Raw genomic sequence first — 18261 nt, 5'->3', positions numbered from 1 at the left:
AAATTCTGACACCCGAGGCAGGTTTGGATCCTAATCGCAGCCATCTCCTCCTCTTCTTCCCGTGTCATCGGATCGTAGATCGCCGCGTTGCACTCGATGGCGAGCGACGTTCATGAGGTCCTGGCGGGCACGCGACGGACGACGCTGAGCTACGCCCATTCCTCGCCTGGGTGTGTGCTGGGCGTTTGTCGGTCTGTTGCCAGGGGTGCGGGGATCGTGGAGTTTAATAATTAAGGAGGGTTGCAGCGGTGACCCCGGGGTAGTGTGCGGTCGAGGAGCGCGACTCAGTCGATCAGGCCGAGCAGAGACTACGGTCACGTAACCGAGAGGCATGACTCAGGCGGGCGGGCCGCGCAGAGGCAGTGGTCTCGGGTAGCATGGAGCCGAGGGCACGACTCAGGCGGGCAGGTCGCGCAAAGGTGGTGGTCTCGGGTAGCATGGAGCCGAGGAGCACGGCGAGGTGGGCAGGCCGCGCAGGCGTGGTCTTGGGCGACACGTAGCCGAGGAGCACGGCGCAGGCGGGCAGGCCGCGCAGGCGTGGTCTCGGGCAACATGCGGCCGAGGAGCACGACGCAGGGTGGCACGCCGTGCAAGCGTGGTCTCGGGCAACATGCAGCAGAGGAGCACGGCGCAAGCGGGCAGGCCGCGCAGGCGTGGTCTCGGGCAACACTCAGCCGAGGAGCACGACTCAGGCGGGCAGACCGCGTAGAGGTGGTCTCGGGCAGCATGGAGCCGAGGAGCACGGCGCAGGCGGGCTGGCCGTGCAAGCGTGGTCTCGGGTAGTTTGCGGCCGAGGAGCGACTTGGTTTTGATCAGCAATCCATTGCTTAGTGACGCGCGAGCGCGGGAGGCCAGGTCACTTCCTAGGGAAGCCCAAGGGACTATCACTTTCGGGAGTCGCTGGTTTTTGAGGCCGATAAGATCGCGCTTCAGCATTCACACCGCGCGCTGGTTGACTGCCACGTCAGGCCATATTTATGGCGAAGTGACGTTCGGTCTGCCTGACGCAACATGCTTCAGGAGAGGAAGGGTTGTTGTTTTGGCGGGATATGGCCTATAAATAGCCTACAGTTGGCTTCCTACATGTCTTGTTACTTGCATTCACCTAGTTGCTCCTTCGGACTGTGTTGCTCCGTCCGAATCGGCTATCCTACTGTTCCTTTTTAAGGTCGGTGAGGATGGCTTCCCCTTCTTCCTTGCCTCCGTCTTCTTCACCGTCCACCTCCGGTAATGCTGGAGAGAAAATATTGCCGCCGAGCCCCAACTCGTCGTCTGACGAGAAAGCGGCTAGGGCTCTCGAAGCCTTAATGTGGCCGCACGACCTCGACTCTACTGTGAGCGAGTCATCACTTGGTTACCTCCGGGGCCGTTATGGTATCCTAGAGGAGTTTGTTCTTACTGCCCCTGAGTCGGGGCAATGGGCGTACGACCCTATCCCAAAGGGTTTCTCCCTGACTTTGGATGCCTTCGAGGCCGGGCTATGCCTCCCATTGCATCCCGTCATCATCTCTTGCATTTCGTGGTGGCGTATTTCCTCGTCACAGATGGCACCAAACTCCTAACGCTATCTGGTGGCGTTCCTAGGGGAGTGCCACTACGCCAACATTACCCCGACCCGGTCCCTCTTCCTCTCCTGTTTTTGCCTTTCCAAGGGGTCGGGGGGGCTACTATCTATCCGCCCGAGCGAGCTTCCGGGTTAGCGGGGCCCCTTCCAGTAATAAGGGATGGAAGGGACATTTCTTTTTTGTCTGTTGTTCGGAGGACTGGGGCATCGAGCTCCGGTGGGCGGCGCGCGTGATTGACAACACCGCTCCGTCCTTGAACGATGAGGAGCGCAGGGACCTTCGACGGCTCAAGGAGATTCTCCCAGCCTCTCGGGTCGTCCGGGAGATGGTCGAGGGGTGGCTGGTCGAGGCGGGTCTTAGCCCGGCGCCTCGAGGTATGCCCATAGCGGGTAATGCTAGGGTTTTCCTAAAGATCATTTTTGGTGTTCTGACCAATGTCGGTGTTCTCGTGCAGAGATGGTGAACCTCGTCGCTGTGCGCGGGGGGCGCTCTTCGTCGGTCACGTCGTCACGTCAAACGGCCGAGCCCGGGGCCGGCACAAAAGAAGCGCCAGTAGAACTCGAGGTCAGCAGGCCTTGGAAGAAATCGAAGATCGTCGCCCGGAAGGGGGATATGCCTCCACCTTGGGCTCGGGAGGTCATTGTTGAACCAGGCCGCCGTGATCGGCGACGGGGCCCTGGTCGGGGAGAAGTTGGCCCGAGCAACGAGGTGGCAGGGAAGGCGCCTCGGGAACCCTCCATCCGCGATTTGTGTCGCCTCCCTGCGGGAGCGCAAGATGAGTCTTATCAAGCTCGGGTAATGGGCGGACTCCCGGAGGGCCAACCCTCCGACCCGCTGGTCGCCCGGTGGGCGGGACTGACCCGCGGGACCCGGGTGTGGGCTGATGGGGAGGCCGTGGCCTCCTTCGCACGAGGCAGGCTTCATCCTGACATGGCTCGGGATCTTTACACCATGCCCTCAGACGTTTTGTTGGGCAAGTCTGCTAAGTCATTGCTGTGGGTAAGAATCTTGCTATCGACTTCTTTGCCCGAACGGTACTTGTCCTGACTTTTTCTCTTTTGTAGAGCCATCACTATACCACGGTGTTGATGGATTGTGTCCATGACGCGGGCCGGGCTCTCGGCGTTCTGAGCGACCGCAACGCCGAGCTGCGCCGGCAAATTGAGGAGTCCGTGCAGGGGTGGCCCCGGAGGCGATTGCTGCGGTCGAGCAACGAGCTTCTGATCTCGAGGCGGAGGTGTCACGCCTCTCCTCTGTCTCGGAGGCGGCCGAGCAGCGCGCCTCAGTGCTGGAGGCAGAGTCGGCGTGCCTCACATCAGAGGTGAAGGCGGCCAAGGATCAGAATAATAAGCTCCAGTCGCTCTTGAGGGTGACTCGAACCGAGGCTCGGGATGAAGCGACGGGCCTTGCTCGAAAGCTGGAGGAGGCTCGTGCTGAGGTGAAGGGGGCTTCTGACGCCCTGGCCGCCGAGATGAGTCAACGGCCAGAGAAAGACAGGAAGCTGATCGAGGACTACAAAGAGTCCTCGGGCTTTCAACTCGGTCTGATTCGGTCGGGGCAGGTTACCTATGAATATGGGTACCGGATTGCCCTGGCTCGTTTCAAGGCGTGCCACCCCAACCTGGAGGTCGAGGAAAACCCCTTTCGCCACCTACCCCGAAGACCTGAGCGTCGACATGCCAGATGAGGTCCCTTTTGACGACAGCGCCGAAGCCTCCAAAAAATAGCGCATTGTAATAACCTAGGGGTTTAGTCTAGTGTTGTAAAGCTTCCACAAGTTGTATGGTCCTGTAATAAGTTTTTTTGTTTTAATAAAACTTTCGTTTCGGACTTCTTGCCTACTTCATCTCTCCTTCATACGAAGAATTTCTTGATATTTTGCATGTTCCACATCCTCGGCAAAGGGTGGCCCTGCATGGTTGCAAGCCGATACGTTCCGACCCGGACGACGTCAATAACCCGATAGGGTCCTTCCCAGTTGGGGGCGAGCTTGCCGCACGCTCGGGTCGGGTCGCTGACCTCGGTCTTGCGTAGGACGAGGTCACCTAATTTAATGGGTCAAGGTTGTACCTTGCGGTTATAGATTCTGGCGATGGCTCTCTTGTAGGAGAGGTCTCTCAGGTGTGCGTCAGCACGCCGCTCTTCGAGCAGGTCGAGGCTGGCTCGTATTCGTTGGGCCGAAGTCGTTTTATCGTAGTTTTCTGTCCGAGGGGTAGGGAAAACCACTTCAGTGGGTAGGACGACCTCGGTCCCATATGAGAGGCTATAGGGGGATTCTCCAATTGCGGTTTTGGGGGTGGTCCGCAGGGACCATAGGATACTTGGGAGCTCGTCCACCCAAGCAGATCGGGCCGCAGACACTCTCCTCCTGAGTCCGTCCAGAATAGATCGGTTGGTCACCTCGGCCAACCCGTTCGTCTGGGGGTGGGCCACCGAGCTAAACCTCAGCAGAATCCCATAGTTCGCGCAGAACTCTCGGAACCTTGCACTGGCGAGCTAGGATCCATTGTCCGTGATGATAGTTCTGGTCAAGCCAAACCGAGTCACGATGTTTTTCCAGACAAACTTCTGCACTTGTCGTTCCGTGATTGTTGCTAGTGGCTCGGCCTCGGGCCACTTGGTGAAGTAGTCTACTCCCACGACAATATACTTCCGTTGCCCCGAGTGTTGGGAAATCATTGGGGGGCGACATCATATGCGCAGCGGAAGAACAAGAAAACAAAAATCCCCGATTCCCAAAAAGATGTTCGTCGTCGTGCGAAGATTGGTGCGCAAAAATCCGCAAAACACAAAACTGCGTATAGAGATTGTGTTACCTAGGGAGATCGTATATCCCTGTTTCCTTGCAGATCCTTAGGAGAGGGTGAAGGAGGTCAAGCGTCCTCCTCTCTAACGGTGATCCACACAGCAGGGTTGCGACGACGCTCCTCAAAACTCCAGGCCAACTCTGAGGTGGAGAGGGAGAGGAGAATAGGAAAGGCAAGAAAAGACTCTATCTTATGAGGCTGTGAATCCCTCCTATTTATAGAGATCCCGTGTCAAACCCTAATGGGTCCTTCCTTAGTGGGTATTGGATCTGCATCCAATAAGACGAGGGCTCCGTCGGATATCTCATATCCGAACCTCTACTCATCGCAATGCCTACCATATGTGTGTGACCCTCTAGGCCCAATATCGAGCTGGCCGTGAGTCATACCTGTCAGAACTCCTTCTAACTCAGTGAATTATTATCTCTGTAATAATTCACTCGACTCATCGACTACGGACGTACTAGGCCACTACACCGTAGTCCCCAGACGATACAGGGGAATCCAATCCATTGGACCTGTCTGTCCTCAGTTACCATGTACCTATAGTCCCTCATCCATCTAATATCCCAGAGACCGTATATCGAGCATGGTGCTGTCAAACCCATACGGTTTCTACTCGAGTCTCGCTCTAATCGGATTCTCCCGGAGAACTCTTTCTCTCTCAACCCGAATGACCCTGACCAGGGATTTGTCGGAGCAAGAACACATATGATATTCCTCTCATGACGCCGAGAGTGGATGATCCTCTATTGACACTCAATAGCCCTCGTAAGGTCGACTACCACTCCCAATGACCAGCTGTACTAGATCTAGGGACAGCCAAACCTATAAGTCTGGTATCAAAGAGTGGAGCACTCATACAGGACATCCTTGGTGTCTCAAGTCTAAGGATCAGATACACCACTAGGACTACGGAATCGCTGTCTGACAATACGGCATCATCAACCATCCAGCATTCCGTAAGCGGATCAATCAGTGAACTCATTCTCCAATGAGCACCTGTACTGTATCCCTAGTGTCCCTACACGAGCAGCTATGAGACCAGCTGCATCCATCATATGGACGGGTATACAGCACACCAGTCTATCCGGTTATCACGATGTCCCTCTCGAGTAACCTATGACCGGGATTATTTAGGATATGTGTTTAAAGGTGAATCGATCTCATTATCGTGATCTCATCACGATCCGATTCCCATTGCACAAATCCAAGGACATCACAATATATATATGCATTTATGCAATAGTTATAAAGTGATATACGCCAAAATATAATAAGCAAAAAGATTCTGTATCAAGTCACACGTGCCATCACTCACGTGATTGGCTTGCTGGGCACCTATGACTAGCACCGAGGCCGGTGGGAAAGGGCCAAGGAGGTCCAGTCCCCATTGCACGAATGGCCACGCGCAGTCAATGGGTGCGAGCGGAACTGCAGGCTGTCGGAGCGTTCGGGCGTGCCTCTGGCACGGGCTGCACCGCTGCACGTAAGATCTTGCGTCTTGGGACATGGTGGGCCAATAGTATCCTTGGCGGAGGACTTTGTAAGCCAAGGTCCATCCAGCGACATGCTCCCCGCAAATACCTTCATGGACCTCGGCCAGGACCGTCTAAGCCTCTTCAGGCCAGAGGCACTACAGTAGAGGATGCGAGAAGGACCGCTTGTAGAGCCGTCTATTCACCTCGGAGTACCATGCCTGCGTTCGGAGGATGCGCCGAGCCGCAGCCTCGTCGGCGGGAAGAATCCCGTTGCGCTTGAAGCGGAGCATCTCCTGCACCCACGTGGTACGAGCGTCGGCTGAAGATACAACCGAGACTGAGATGGCGCGAAAGGAGAGCTCTTCAATCTTGGACTAGGCTTTGGAGTCCAACCTTGAGGCCAGTTTAGCCAGCTTGTCGGCTCGCTCATTCTAACTCCTTGGCACCCTAGATACCGTAAAGTGAGAGAAATTGGAGGCTAGGCTTTTTACCTCCGCTAGGTACTTCGCCATGGTTGGTTCCCTGGCCTCATATCCGTTGTCAAGTTGCTCAGCTACCAACTGCGAATCGGTGAGAACGTGAACGACATTCACCTGCATCTCGAGGGCTAGCCTGAGTCCTGCCAGGAGTGCCTCATATTCGGCTTCGTTGTTGGTAGCACGAAACCCGAAGCGGAGGGAGCGCTCAAATGAACGGCCGTCGGGGTCCGATAACACCAGTCCCGCGCCCGCGCTGCTTGAGGTGGCCGAGCCGTCCACGTGCAGGATCCACGCTTCCTTAGACTGCTCGAAACCCTCGTCATCGGTCTGAGCAAGTTCCGCGACGAAGTCGGCTACAGATTGGGCTTTGACGGCAGTCCTTGGTACGTAACGTATGTCGAACTCCCCGAGTTCAACCGACCACTTGAGGAGCCGACTTGCGACATCAAATTTAGATAAAACCTGCCTAAGCCGTTGGTCGGTGATTACCTCAAACGGGTGGGCTTGGAAGTAGAGGCACAGCTTCCGAGCTGCTAGCACGAGCGCCAGAGCCAGTCTCTCTATCGGCGGGTACTGCTCCTCTGGCCCGTTTAGGACGTGGCTGATGTAGTAGACTGGCAGTTGTTCGCTAGAGACTTCTTTGATTAGGACAGAGCTTACCGCGTGCTGGGAGGCAGCCAGGTAGATACCAAGTTTTTCCCCAAAAGAGACCGAGGTAAGGCGGGGAAGGTTGGCCAAGTGTCGTTTGACTTGCCCAAAAGCTTCTTCACACTGCGCCGTCCATTGGAAGTTCTTCGGATTCTTCAGTGCTCGGAAGAAGGGGAGGCAACGATCGCCAGATCGGGATAGGAACCGGGATAAGGCAACGAGCCTTCCGTTCAGTTGCTGCAAGTCCTTGATTGTCCGGGGGGTTTGCATATCGATGATCGCCTGAACCTTTTTCGGGTTGACGTCGATTCCTCTTTCGTGTACGATAAACCCGAGGAACTTCCTCGAGTTGACGCCAAAAACGCACTTTGCCGGGTTGAGTCGCAAACCATACCTCTGCAACGTGGCGAATGTTTCGACCAAGTCGGTTAAGTGATCTGTGGTCGCACGACTCTTCATGATCATGTCGTCAACATAGACCTTGTTGTTTCGCCCGATCTGCAGGGCGAACATCTTGTTCACGACCCTTTGATAGGTAGCACTTGCGTTCTTCAGCCCGAACGACATAACTTTGTAGAAATACACTCCCAGATCAGTGAGGAAGGCCGTGTGCTCTTGGTCTTCGGGCGCCATTCTGATATGGTTATAGTCGGAGAAGGCGTCCATGAATGACAACCGGGCATGCTCGGCAGTTGCGTTGATCAGCTGGTCGATCCTCGGGAGGGGATAGCAGTCCTTTGGATATGCGCGATTGAGACTGGTGTAGTCAACACACATCCTCTAGCTCCCATTAGATTTCTTCACCAGGACTACATTAGACAACCATCGTGGGTACTTGACTTCCTCTATGAAGTCGACCGCAAAGAGTCGCTCTACCTCTTCGCGAACGGCCTGTTGTCTGTCTAGGGCTTGGCGTCGTGGTTTCTGCTTCACTGGCCGAGCATCGGGTGATATGTTCAGGTGATGTTGGGCGGTCTTTGGATCGACGCCTGTCATGTCGGATGGCGCCCAGGCGAAGACGTCGGCGTTCTCCTGCAAGAAGCCGACGAGCTACTCCCGCTCTTGTTCGGGGAGTTCCGACCCAACTTTGATCGTCCGGTACGGTCGATCCTTCATCAACGGTATGTCACAGGTGGGCGTCGTCAGCTCAGGATGCGGGGTCGGCCGCTTCGTTTCCCTTGGGTCCTCCAGGGGTCGGTTGATCTTCGCCCTTTTGTGTAGTGAAATCGCCGTCAGGTAGCACTATCTGGACTCACGAGGACTCCCCCAGACCTCCCCTGTCCCCGCATGGGTCGGGAACTTCACCGTTTGGTGGTAGGTGGAGACTACGACTCTAATCTTGTTGAGGGTGGGGCGACCGAGGATGGCATTGTATGCCGTAGGGAGATCCACCACTAAGAAGGTGGAGATCACCGTCTTTGTTATGGGCGGTGCTCCCAAAGTCAAGGGCAAGGTGACGGCTCCCAACGATGAGATCGAGTCGCCGGTGAACCCAGTGAACACCGAGCAGATAGGCTCCTAGGCCTCTTTAGCTAACCCAAGTTTCTAGAAAGCGTCAAGATATAGCACATCGGTTGAGCTCCCTGTGTCGATCATGATTCGCCTCACCTGGGCGTTGGTGATTCGAGCCATTATCACGAGCGCGTCGTCATGCTCTGGTAGCTCAGCGTCCCCGGGGGGGAACGCGACCTCGGGGTTGGGGCCGCGTCGGGGAACATCGTGCTAGTCATAGGTGCCCAGCAAGCCAATCACGTGAGTGATGGCACGTGTGACTTGATACAGAATCTTTTTGCTTATTATATTTTGGCGTATATCACTTTATAACTATTGCATAAATGTATACATATATTGTGATGTCCTTGGATTTATGCAATGGGAATCGGATCGTGATGAGATCACGATAATGAGATCGTTTCACCTTTAAACACATCCTAAATAATCCCGGTCATAGGTTACTCGAGAGGGACATCGTGATAACCGGACAGACTGGTGTGCTGTATACCCGTCCATATGATGGATGCAGCTGGTCTCATAGCTGCTTGTGTAGGGACACTAGGGATACAGTACAGGTGCTCATTGGAGAATGAGTTCACTGATTGATCCGCTTACGGAATGTTGGATGGTTGATGATGTCTTATTGTCAGACAGCGATTCCGTAGTCCTAGTGGTGTATCTGGTCCTTAGACTTGAGACACCAAGGATGTCCTGTATGAGTGCTCCACTCTTTGATACCAGACTTATAGGTTTGGCTGTCACAGATCTAGTACAGCTGGTCATTGGGAGTGGTAGTCGACCTTACGAGGGCTATTGAGTGTCGATAGAGGATCATCCACTCTCGGCGTCATGAGAGGAATATCCCATGTGTTCTTGCTCAGACAAATCCCTGACCAGGGTCATTCGGGTTGAGAGAGAAAGAGTTCTCCGGGAGAATCCGATTAGAGCGAGACTCGAGTAGAAACCGTATGGGTCTGACAACACCATGCTCGATATACGGTCTCTGGGATATTAGATAGATGAGGGATTATAGGTACACGGTAATTGAGGACAGACAGGTCCAATGTATTGGATTCCCCTGTATCGTCTGGGGACTACGGCGTAGTGGCCTAGTACTTTCGTAGTCGATGAGTCAAGTGAATTATTACAGAGATAATAATTCACTGAGTTAGAAGAAGTTCTGACAGGTATGACTCACGGCCAGCTCGATATTGGGCCTAGAGGGTCACACACATATGGTAGGCATTGCGATGAGTAGAGGTTCGGATATGAGATATCCGACGGAGCCCTTGTCTTATTGGATGCAGATCCAATACCCACTACGGGAGGAATCATTAGGGTTTGACAGGGGACCTCTATAAATAGGAGGGATTCAGAGCCTCATAGGCTAGAGCCTTTGCTTGCCTTTCCTATTCTCCTCTTCCTCTCCACCTCAGAGCAGGCCTGGAGTCTTGAGGAGCGTCGTCGCAACCCTGCTGTGTGGATCACCGCTAGAGAGGAGGACGCTTGACCTCCTTCACCCTCTCCTAAGGATCTGCAAGGAAACAGGGATATACGATCTCCCTAGGTAACACAATCTACTCTATACGCAGTTTTATGTTTCGCGGAATTTTGCGCACCAATCTTCGCACGACGACGAACATCCTTTTGGGAATCGGGGATTTTGTTTTCTTGTTCTTCCGCTGAGCATGTGATGTCGCCCCCCCATGATTTCCCAACAGTGGCATCAGAGCCAGGTTATTCGTGCGAATGATTGGTTTTTGAACTGCGTGTGTTGTGTTTAAGAAGAATTTTGACGTCAAAATCGTTGACGCAAAAGCGAGAAAGGGCAGCAACAGTTGTTGCCCTCGATCTGCATGCGTGAAGCGCAGCCGAAGGCGGAAAGCACAGGGGCTGCGTCTGCAGTAGCCGGCCGGCGGCCTGCTTGCAGCAGGCTTGCTGCCGGCGGGGCTGGCAGCCCACGGGCAGCGGCGCCTGCCGCCATAGGGCAGCGGCGTGAGCCACCGCAAGGAAGCAGCGCTTGCCGCCGTAGGGCAGCGGCGCCTGCCGCCGCTGCTCCCGCGGGCGAAACCCCACGCCCCCTACAGGGGCGGCCGCCCGGCGGGACAGCACCCCCTGCGGAGGCAGCGGCGCCCGAAGGGGGCGCCCACCCGCAGCGGCAGCGCCGCCAGCGGGCGTGCCGCCTGCAGGCCAGGGCAGTGCCCTCATTCGGCGCACAGGCCGCCGCCGGCAAGGTGGCGGCGGCGGCACCAACATTAAGGGGGAAAGGGCATTAGGGTTTTCTGGGCAAAAGACAATTTTGCCCCTCGGAATTTGAGAAATTTCAGTTTCTGTCTTTTGTCCAAATTATGAAAATACCCCTATAAATTCAAAAATTCCCTACATATCCCTGATTTCAGAAAATATTAATTAATTAAAAGGTTTAGTTGATTATTATTTTTATTATTATCTAGTAGTCCTACATGATGATGATTATTTATACATGTGATGTATGATGTGTGGACGGATGATCATGGACCGTGTGATGTGTGTACTTGTGATTATTATTATTGAGGTCTGCGAGCCTCTATTATATTTCTCGTTTATTGTCGGGCCTGCGTGCCTATGATTAAGTTGTAATCACATGAGGAGGCGTAGCGGGAGTGTGGATGCAATAGCGGGACCCACGAGACGGACGATCGTGATGCATGGAGATGCATCAAGATGTCGACAGAACCGACGAGGACGAGATGGACGATCACAAGGCATGAAGATGCACCGTTGCACACATAGATCTTGATGTGAGTGATTATGCCTACTGACTCGGGCCTAATCACATTAGGTTGTGGTCCATGATCATCTGGTGTGATTGCTTATACACATACTAGATATGTATATATATTTGCATGCGATGTAGATATATATTAAATATGTATATGTGTGACATGTCATATTAGGAGATCAAATCTTAGAAACATCTCTCGATAATATTAAGTCGGTAAACGTGAGGCAATTAGATTGACCCACGTGGCCTTCCATCGTTATAAGTAGGAACCGATTCCCGATGTAGGTTGAGTTGGTCGAGTCCCTCGAGACTCACCTATATCGCGATTCGCTATCTTGCTTACGACATAGAGATGTCACCGGTGACCTGAGGGCATGGTATACTTGGTCGAGTCCCTCGAGGGTATATCATCAAATCAGACTCATCTTGTAACGAAGGTGTTGACTTAACCGAGCATCATGGTTGGTCGAGTCCCTCGAGGCCATGGTGATTCGGAGGTCGAACAGGACGGGAATCACAAGGAATTGTGATTGGTAAGAGTTGCCTACCTTTTAGGCTTAGTGTGATTGGTCGAGTCCCTCGAGGTTACACTAAGACGCTGATTGGATCCTGATCCCCACTAGAAGTCTGCCGGAGACTTCCGTTTCACGTGCTGAGGGTGTCGCGTGACTCGTTAGTAAAATAGTGGGAGCATATTAAGATAGAAGTCCATATCTTGATAGTTTATTTCTTGCAAAATCTACATGTTATTCATTTCTGCTGCATCTTTATTTTCAGAAAATGTCGCTTTCAAATCCCTTACATGGCATACTTGATGTCAACCGCCTCACTGGTCCAAATTATACGGATTGCCTCCGTAACTTGAGAATTATTCTCACAACGGAGAAAATCGTGTACGTCCTTGATTCAGTGATGCTTACGCCCGAAGAAGGGGCAAACGAGGATGAGATCGCTCGCTACGTGAAGTACATTGATGACTCCACTCTTGCTCAGTGCTATATGTTGGGCTCTATGACTCCTGAGTTACAGAGACAACATGAAAAGATGGATGCCAGATCCATTCTCCTACATGTTCACAAATTATTTGAGGAATAGGGAAGGACTCAACGATATGAGATATCCAAGAGCCTTTTCCACTTTAGGATCACTGAGGGGACACCGGTTCAGAACCATGTCCTAAAGATGATTGAGTGGATAGAGAAACTCACAGGTCTAGGAATGGTCCTATAGGATAACTTGTGTGTGGACATTGTGCTTCAGTCCCTACCAGATTCCTTTTCACAGTTCATAATGAATTTTAATATGAACAAGCTTGAGGTGACTCTCCCAGAGCGACTCAATATGTTGAGGGAGGCAGAGAGTACTATTAAGAAAGAGAAGCCAGTTCTCTACACTGGTGAGACCAGAAAGAAAAGGAAAGCAGAAAGGTCCCTTAAGAATGGAAAGGGCAAGGGCAGACCAGGTAAAGCAAAAGTTGCTAAGAAAGACCCAGTAAAGGACAAAGGCCAATGCTTCCACTGTGGTAAAGATGGACACCGGAAGAGGAACTGCAAAGAGTACCTTGCAGAAAGGACGAAATAAAAGCTTGGAGAAGCTTCAGGTACATTCATGATCAATCTCCGATTGGCAGATTTTTGTGATAGTGCATTGGTATTGGATACCAGTATTACTTATTGCATCTACAATTTATTGTAAATTCTAGCAAAGCCGAGGGGAGATTAACGAGAGGAATATTGCATAAAGGTTTGTTTATGCAAGACACTACTCCACATATCATGAATGTAAGTGTCTAAGAGGAAACGAGATGAGGTGAACAGTGCATACATGTGGCATTGTAGGCTAGGTCACATCCATGAAAGAAGGATTCAAAAGTTACTAAATGATGGATATCTAGATCCATTCGACTACGTGTCATATGCAACTTGTGAACCTTGCATTCGTGGAAAATTGACCAACTCTCCATTTAGTGGAATTGGAGAGAGAGCCACTGAGTTGTTGGAACTCATACATAGTGATGTATGTGGACCCATGTCAACTCATGCCATTGGACGTTACTCCTACTTCATTACATTTACTGATGATTTCTCAAGGTATGGATATGTGTACTTAATGAAGTACAAGTCCGAGGCCTTTGAGAAATTCAGAGAGTATAAGAATGAGGTGGAGAACCAGACTGGAAAGAGTATCAAAACTCTTCGATCAGATCGAGGAGGTGAGTACTTAAGTACAGAGTTTACTCAGTTCCTCAAGGACCATGAGATATTATCCTAATGGACACCTCCTTACACACCTCAGCTCAATGGTGTCTCTGAAAGGAGAAATCGTACGTTATTAGATATGGTACGGTCCATGATGAGTTTCGCTGACCTACCCATCTCATTCTGGGGATATGCCATAGAAACCGCAGCTTACCTTCTGAACATAATTCCAACTAAGTCGGTAGTGTCTACACCATATGAGATATGGAAATGGAAGAAGCCTGATCTTAAGGTTGTTAAGATTTGGGGCTGCCCTGCCCATGTTAAAAGACACAACCCCGATAAGTTAGAATCAAGGATAGAGCGATGCAAATTTGTGGGATACCCCAAGGAAACTTGTGGGTATTATTTCTATCATCTCGAGGACCAAAAGGTCTTTGTAGCTAAGAGAGCAGTGTTCCTTGAGAAGGAACACATTCTTGGCGGAGACAGTGGGAGAATGATAGAGTTGAGCGAGGTTGGAGAACCAAGCTCAAGCACCACTCTACAGCCCGAGTCTGTTCAGGTACCTAATATACAAGTTTCAACTTTACGCAGGTCTGATAGAGTATCCCATCCTCTTGAAGGATATGTGGGACATATTATAGGAGAGGATGTTGAGGATATTGATCCTCAGACCTACGAGGAGGCTATTATGAGTATAGACTCCGGGAAGTGGCAAGAAGCCTTGAATTCTGAGATGGATTCTATGTACTCTAATAAGGTTTGGAACCTAGTTGATGCGCTCAAAGGTATTGTACCCATCGGTTGCAAGTGGATCTTTAAGAAAAAGATCGGAGTAGATGGAAAGGTAGAGACTTATAAAGCAAGGCTAGTGGCTAAAGGGTATCGTCAAAGGCAAGGTGTTGTTTACGACGAAACCTTCTCACCCGTAACAATGCTAAAATCCATCAGAATTCTATTGGCTATTGCAGCACACTATGATTATGAGATCTAGTAGATGGATGTGAAAACCGCATTCCTCAATGGGAACCTCGAGGAGGAGGTGTATATGATGCAACCTGAGAGATTCGTGTCCAAGAACTGGCCAGATAAGGTGTGTAGGTTGCTTAGATCCATTTATGGACTAAAGCAAGCTTCCCGAAGTTGGAATATAAGATTTGATGAGGCAATCAGATCTTATGACTTCGTTAAGAACGAAGATGAGCCTTGTGTGTACAGGAAGGTAAGTGGGAGCGCTATCACCTTTTTGGTGTTATATGTGGATGACATCCTCATCATTGGGAATGACGTAGGAATGCTATCCACAATAAAAGCTTGGTTATCTAGACACTTCTCCATGAAAGACTTAGGGGAAGCATCCTATATCTTGGGGATTAGAATCTATAGAGATAGATCCAAGAGGATGCTTGGCTTGTCCCAGTCCAGGTACATAGAAACCATTGTCAAAATGTTTGGCATTGAAAATTCCAAGAAAGGGCGAACATGGATATGATACCTTATGCCTCAGCAATAGGGTCTATCATGTATGCCATGCTATGTACTAGGCCTGATATAGCGCATGCTCTGAGTGTCATGAGCAGGTATCAGGCGGATCCAAGCTTGGAGCACTGGAAAGCAGTAAAGTGTATCCCTATGTACTTGAGAAGGACTAAGGATCTTTTACTAATATATGGAGGTAATAGCCTTAAGATTGAAGGCTACACTGACTCAAGTTTTCAGTCTGATGTCGATGATAGCAAGTCGAATTCAGGGAATGTGTACACCTTGAATGGAGGAGCAGTGTGCTGGAAGAGTTCCAAGCAAGATACTACTGCTGACTCAACCACAGAGGCGGAGTACATTGCTGCATCAGATGCAGCAAAAGAGGGAGTCTGGTTGAAGAAGTTCATTACAGATTTGGGAGTCGTGCCGGGTAGCGAGGAGCCGATCTCCCTATATTGCGACAACAACGGGGCGATTGCTCAAGCAAAGGAACCTAGGTCTCATCAGAAATCTAAGCATGTTCTAAGGAGGTTCCACCTTATCAGAGAGATCGTAGCCCGAGGAGATGTAGCAGTGGAAAGAGTTCCATCCGAAGATAACATTGCAGATCCACTGACAAAGTCGTTGTCTCATATTGTCTTTGAGCGTCACAGGGGTCTGATGGGGATCAGACACATAGGTGATTGGCTTTAGGTCAAGTGGGAGATTGCTAGTCATAGGTGCCCAGCAAGCCAATCACGTGAGTGATTGCACATGTGACTTGATACAGAATCTTTTTGCTTATTATATTTTGGCGTATATCACTTTATAACTATTGCATAAATACATACATATATTGTGATGTCCTTGGATTTGTGCAATGAGAATCGGATCGTGATGAGATCACGATAATGAGATCGTTTCACCTTTAAACATATATCCTAAATAATCCCGGTCATAGGTTACTCGAGAGGGACATCGTGATAACCGGACAGACTGGTGTGCTGTATACCCATCCATATGATGGATGCAGCTGGTCTCATAGCTGCTCGTGTAGGGACACTAGGGATACAGTATAGGTGCTCATTGGAGAATGAGTTCACTGATTGATCCGCTTATGGAATGCTGGATTATTGATGATGCCTTATTGTCAGACAGTGATTCCGTAGTCCTAGTTGTGTATCTGGTCCTTAGACTTGAGACACCAAGGATGTCCTGTATGAGTGCTCCACTCTTTGATACCAGACTTATAGGTTTGGCTGTCCTAGATCTAGTACAGCTGGTCATTGGGAGTGATAGTCGACCTTACGAGGGCTATTGAGTGTCGATAGAGGATCATCCACTCTCGACGTCATGAGAGGAATATCTCATGTGTTCTTGCTCAGACAAATCCCTGGCCAGGGTCATTCGGGTTGAGAAAGAAAGAGTTCTCCGGGAGAATCCGATTAGAGCGAGACTCGAGTAGAAACCGTATGGGTTTGACAACACCATGCTCGATATACGGTCTCTGAGATATTAGATGGATGAGGGATTATAGGTACACGGTAACTGAGGACAGACAGGTCCAATGGATTGGATTCCCCTGTATCGTCTGGGGACTACGGCGTAGTGGCCTAGTACTTCCGTAGTCGATGAGTCAAGTGAATTATTACAGAGATAATAATTCACTGAGTTAGAAGGAGTTCTGACAGGTATGACTCCCGGCCAGCTCGATATTGGGCCTAGAGGGTCACACACATATGGTAGGCATTGCGATGAGTAGAGGTTCGGATATGAGATATCCGACGGAGCCCTTGTCTTATTGGATGCAGATCCAATACCCACTAGGGGAGGACTCATTAGGGTTTGACAGGGGACCTCTATAAATAAGAGGGATTCAGAGCCTCACAGGCTAGAGCCTTTGCTTGCCTTTCCTATTCTCCTCTTCCTCTCAACCTTAGAGCAGGCCTGGAGTCTTGAGGAGCGTCGTCGCAACCCTGCTGTGTGGATCACCGCTAGAGAGGAGGACGCTTGACCTCCTTCACCATCTCCTAAGGATCTGCAAGGAAACATGGATATACGATCTCCCTAGGTAACACAATCTACTCTATACGAAGTTTTATGTTTCGCGGAATTTTGCGCACCAATCTTCGCACGACGACGAACATCCTTTTGGGAATCGGGGATTTTGTTTTCTTGTTCTTCCGCTGCGCATGTGATGTCACCCCCCCATGATTTCCCAACACATCGGCCCTAGCGGAGCGGGCGTATGCCTTCCTTCCGGACATATTGATCCCACCGGATGCTGGGCCGCCCGTGATGACGTCGATGTGGCGCTCAACGGGGCCCTCTGGATGGGGCGAGGGTTCCCTGTTTTGTCGGACGTACCGACCGAGGTGTCCTCTACGGACGAGCTCCTCGATTTGCCGCTTCAGCTCGCAGCACTCCTTAGTATCGTGTCCGCTTTGCCGGTGAAAGCGGCAATACTTGGATTGGTCAGCGAGTTTCCATGGGTTCTTCATCGGGACGGGGGGCCTGAGCAGCCATTTTTCCCTTATTTGGAGAAATATCGTCGTTCGGGATGCGCCCAAAGGGGGTATCGGAGACCTCAACGCGGGCGGGTCAGGTCGGTCCAGCCTGCACCTCGGCGTGGCAGATTGTTGTCCCCGAGCCGGTTCTGGCCTGACCCTCTTGTGCTCCTCCCGCTTCCCGACTATCCAGTCCTCGGCCGCGACGAACTGGTTCGCCCGTTGAAGCATCTCAGGTACTACGGTGGGGGGTCGCTCCACGAGAGACCAGAAGAATCTAGAAGGCCGTATGCTTATCATAAACGCCTGCATCAACAGAGAGGGGTGAGCACCCGGCAACCCTCGGATTTACGCCGCAAAACGATTTACAAAATGGGAGAGGGGCTTGTCCTCCCTCTGGTTGAGCCCGAGGAGTAATGCAACGGACGGTTTCGGCCGGGCGTAGGCCATGAAGTTAAGCTCAAAGTCCTTGACGAGCTGGTCGAAGGAGGCGATAGTCCTGGTCTTCAGGCCGCTGTACCACGTGCGGGCCGGGCCCCTTAGGGTGGTGGGAAATGCCCTACACATCAAAGCATCAGAAGTTCCATACAGTGCCATCTGGGCGCGAAAAGCGGCTACGTGATCCGCTGGGTCGGTGGAGCCGTCGTAAGCGTCCAAGGAGGGGAGTCGGAAGTTCGGGGGGACTGTCTGATCCTGTATCTCGGGTGTGAACGGAGATCCCTGGTGTGCGTCCTCCCCGGGCTCTCCCTTCGACATGCGAACCTCCTTCTGCACCTCGTCCAGTCGCTGGCTAACGAAGCGCAACTGGGCTCGAAGGGAGTCCGTAGAATTCGTCACTCGATCCCCGAGTGGGG

This window comes from Musa acuminata, chromosome BXJ3-8 (genome assembly GCF_036884655.1).
Source record: "Musa acuminata AAA Group cultivar baxijiao chromosome BXJ3-8, Cavendish_Baxijiao_AAA, whole genome shotgun sequence".
NCBI classification, from domain to species: Eukaryota; Viridiplantae; Streptophyta; class Magnoliopsida; order Zingiberales; family Musaceae; genus Musa; species Musa acuminata.
This window is presented reverse-complemented; position numbering follows the sequence as displayed.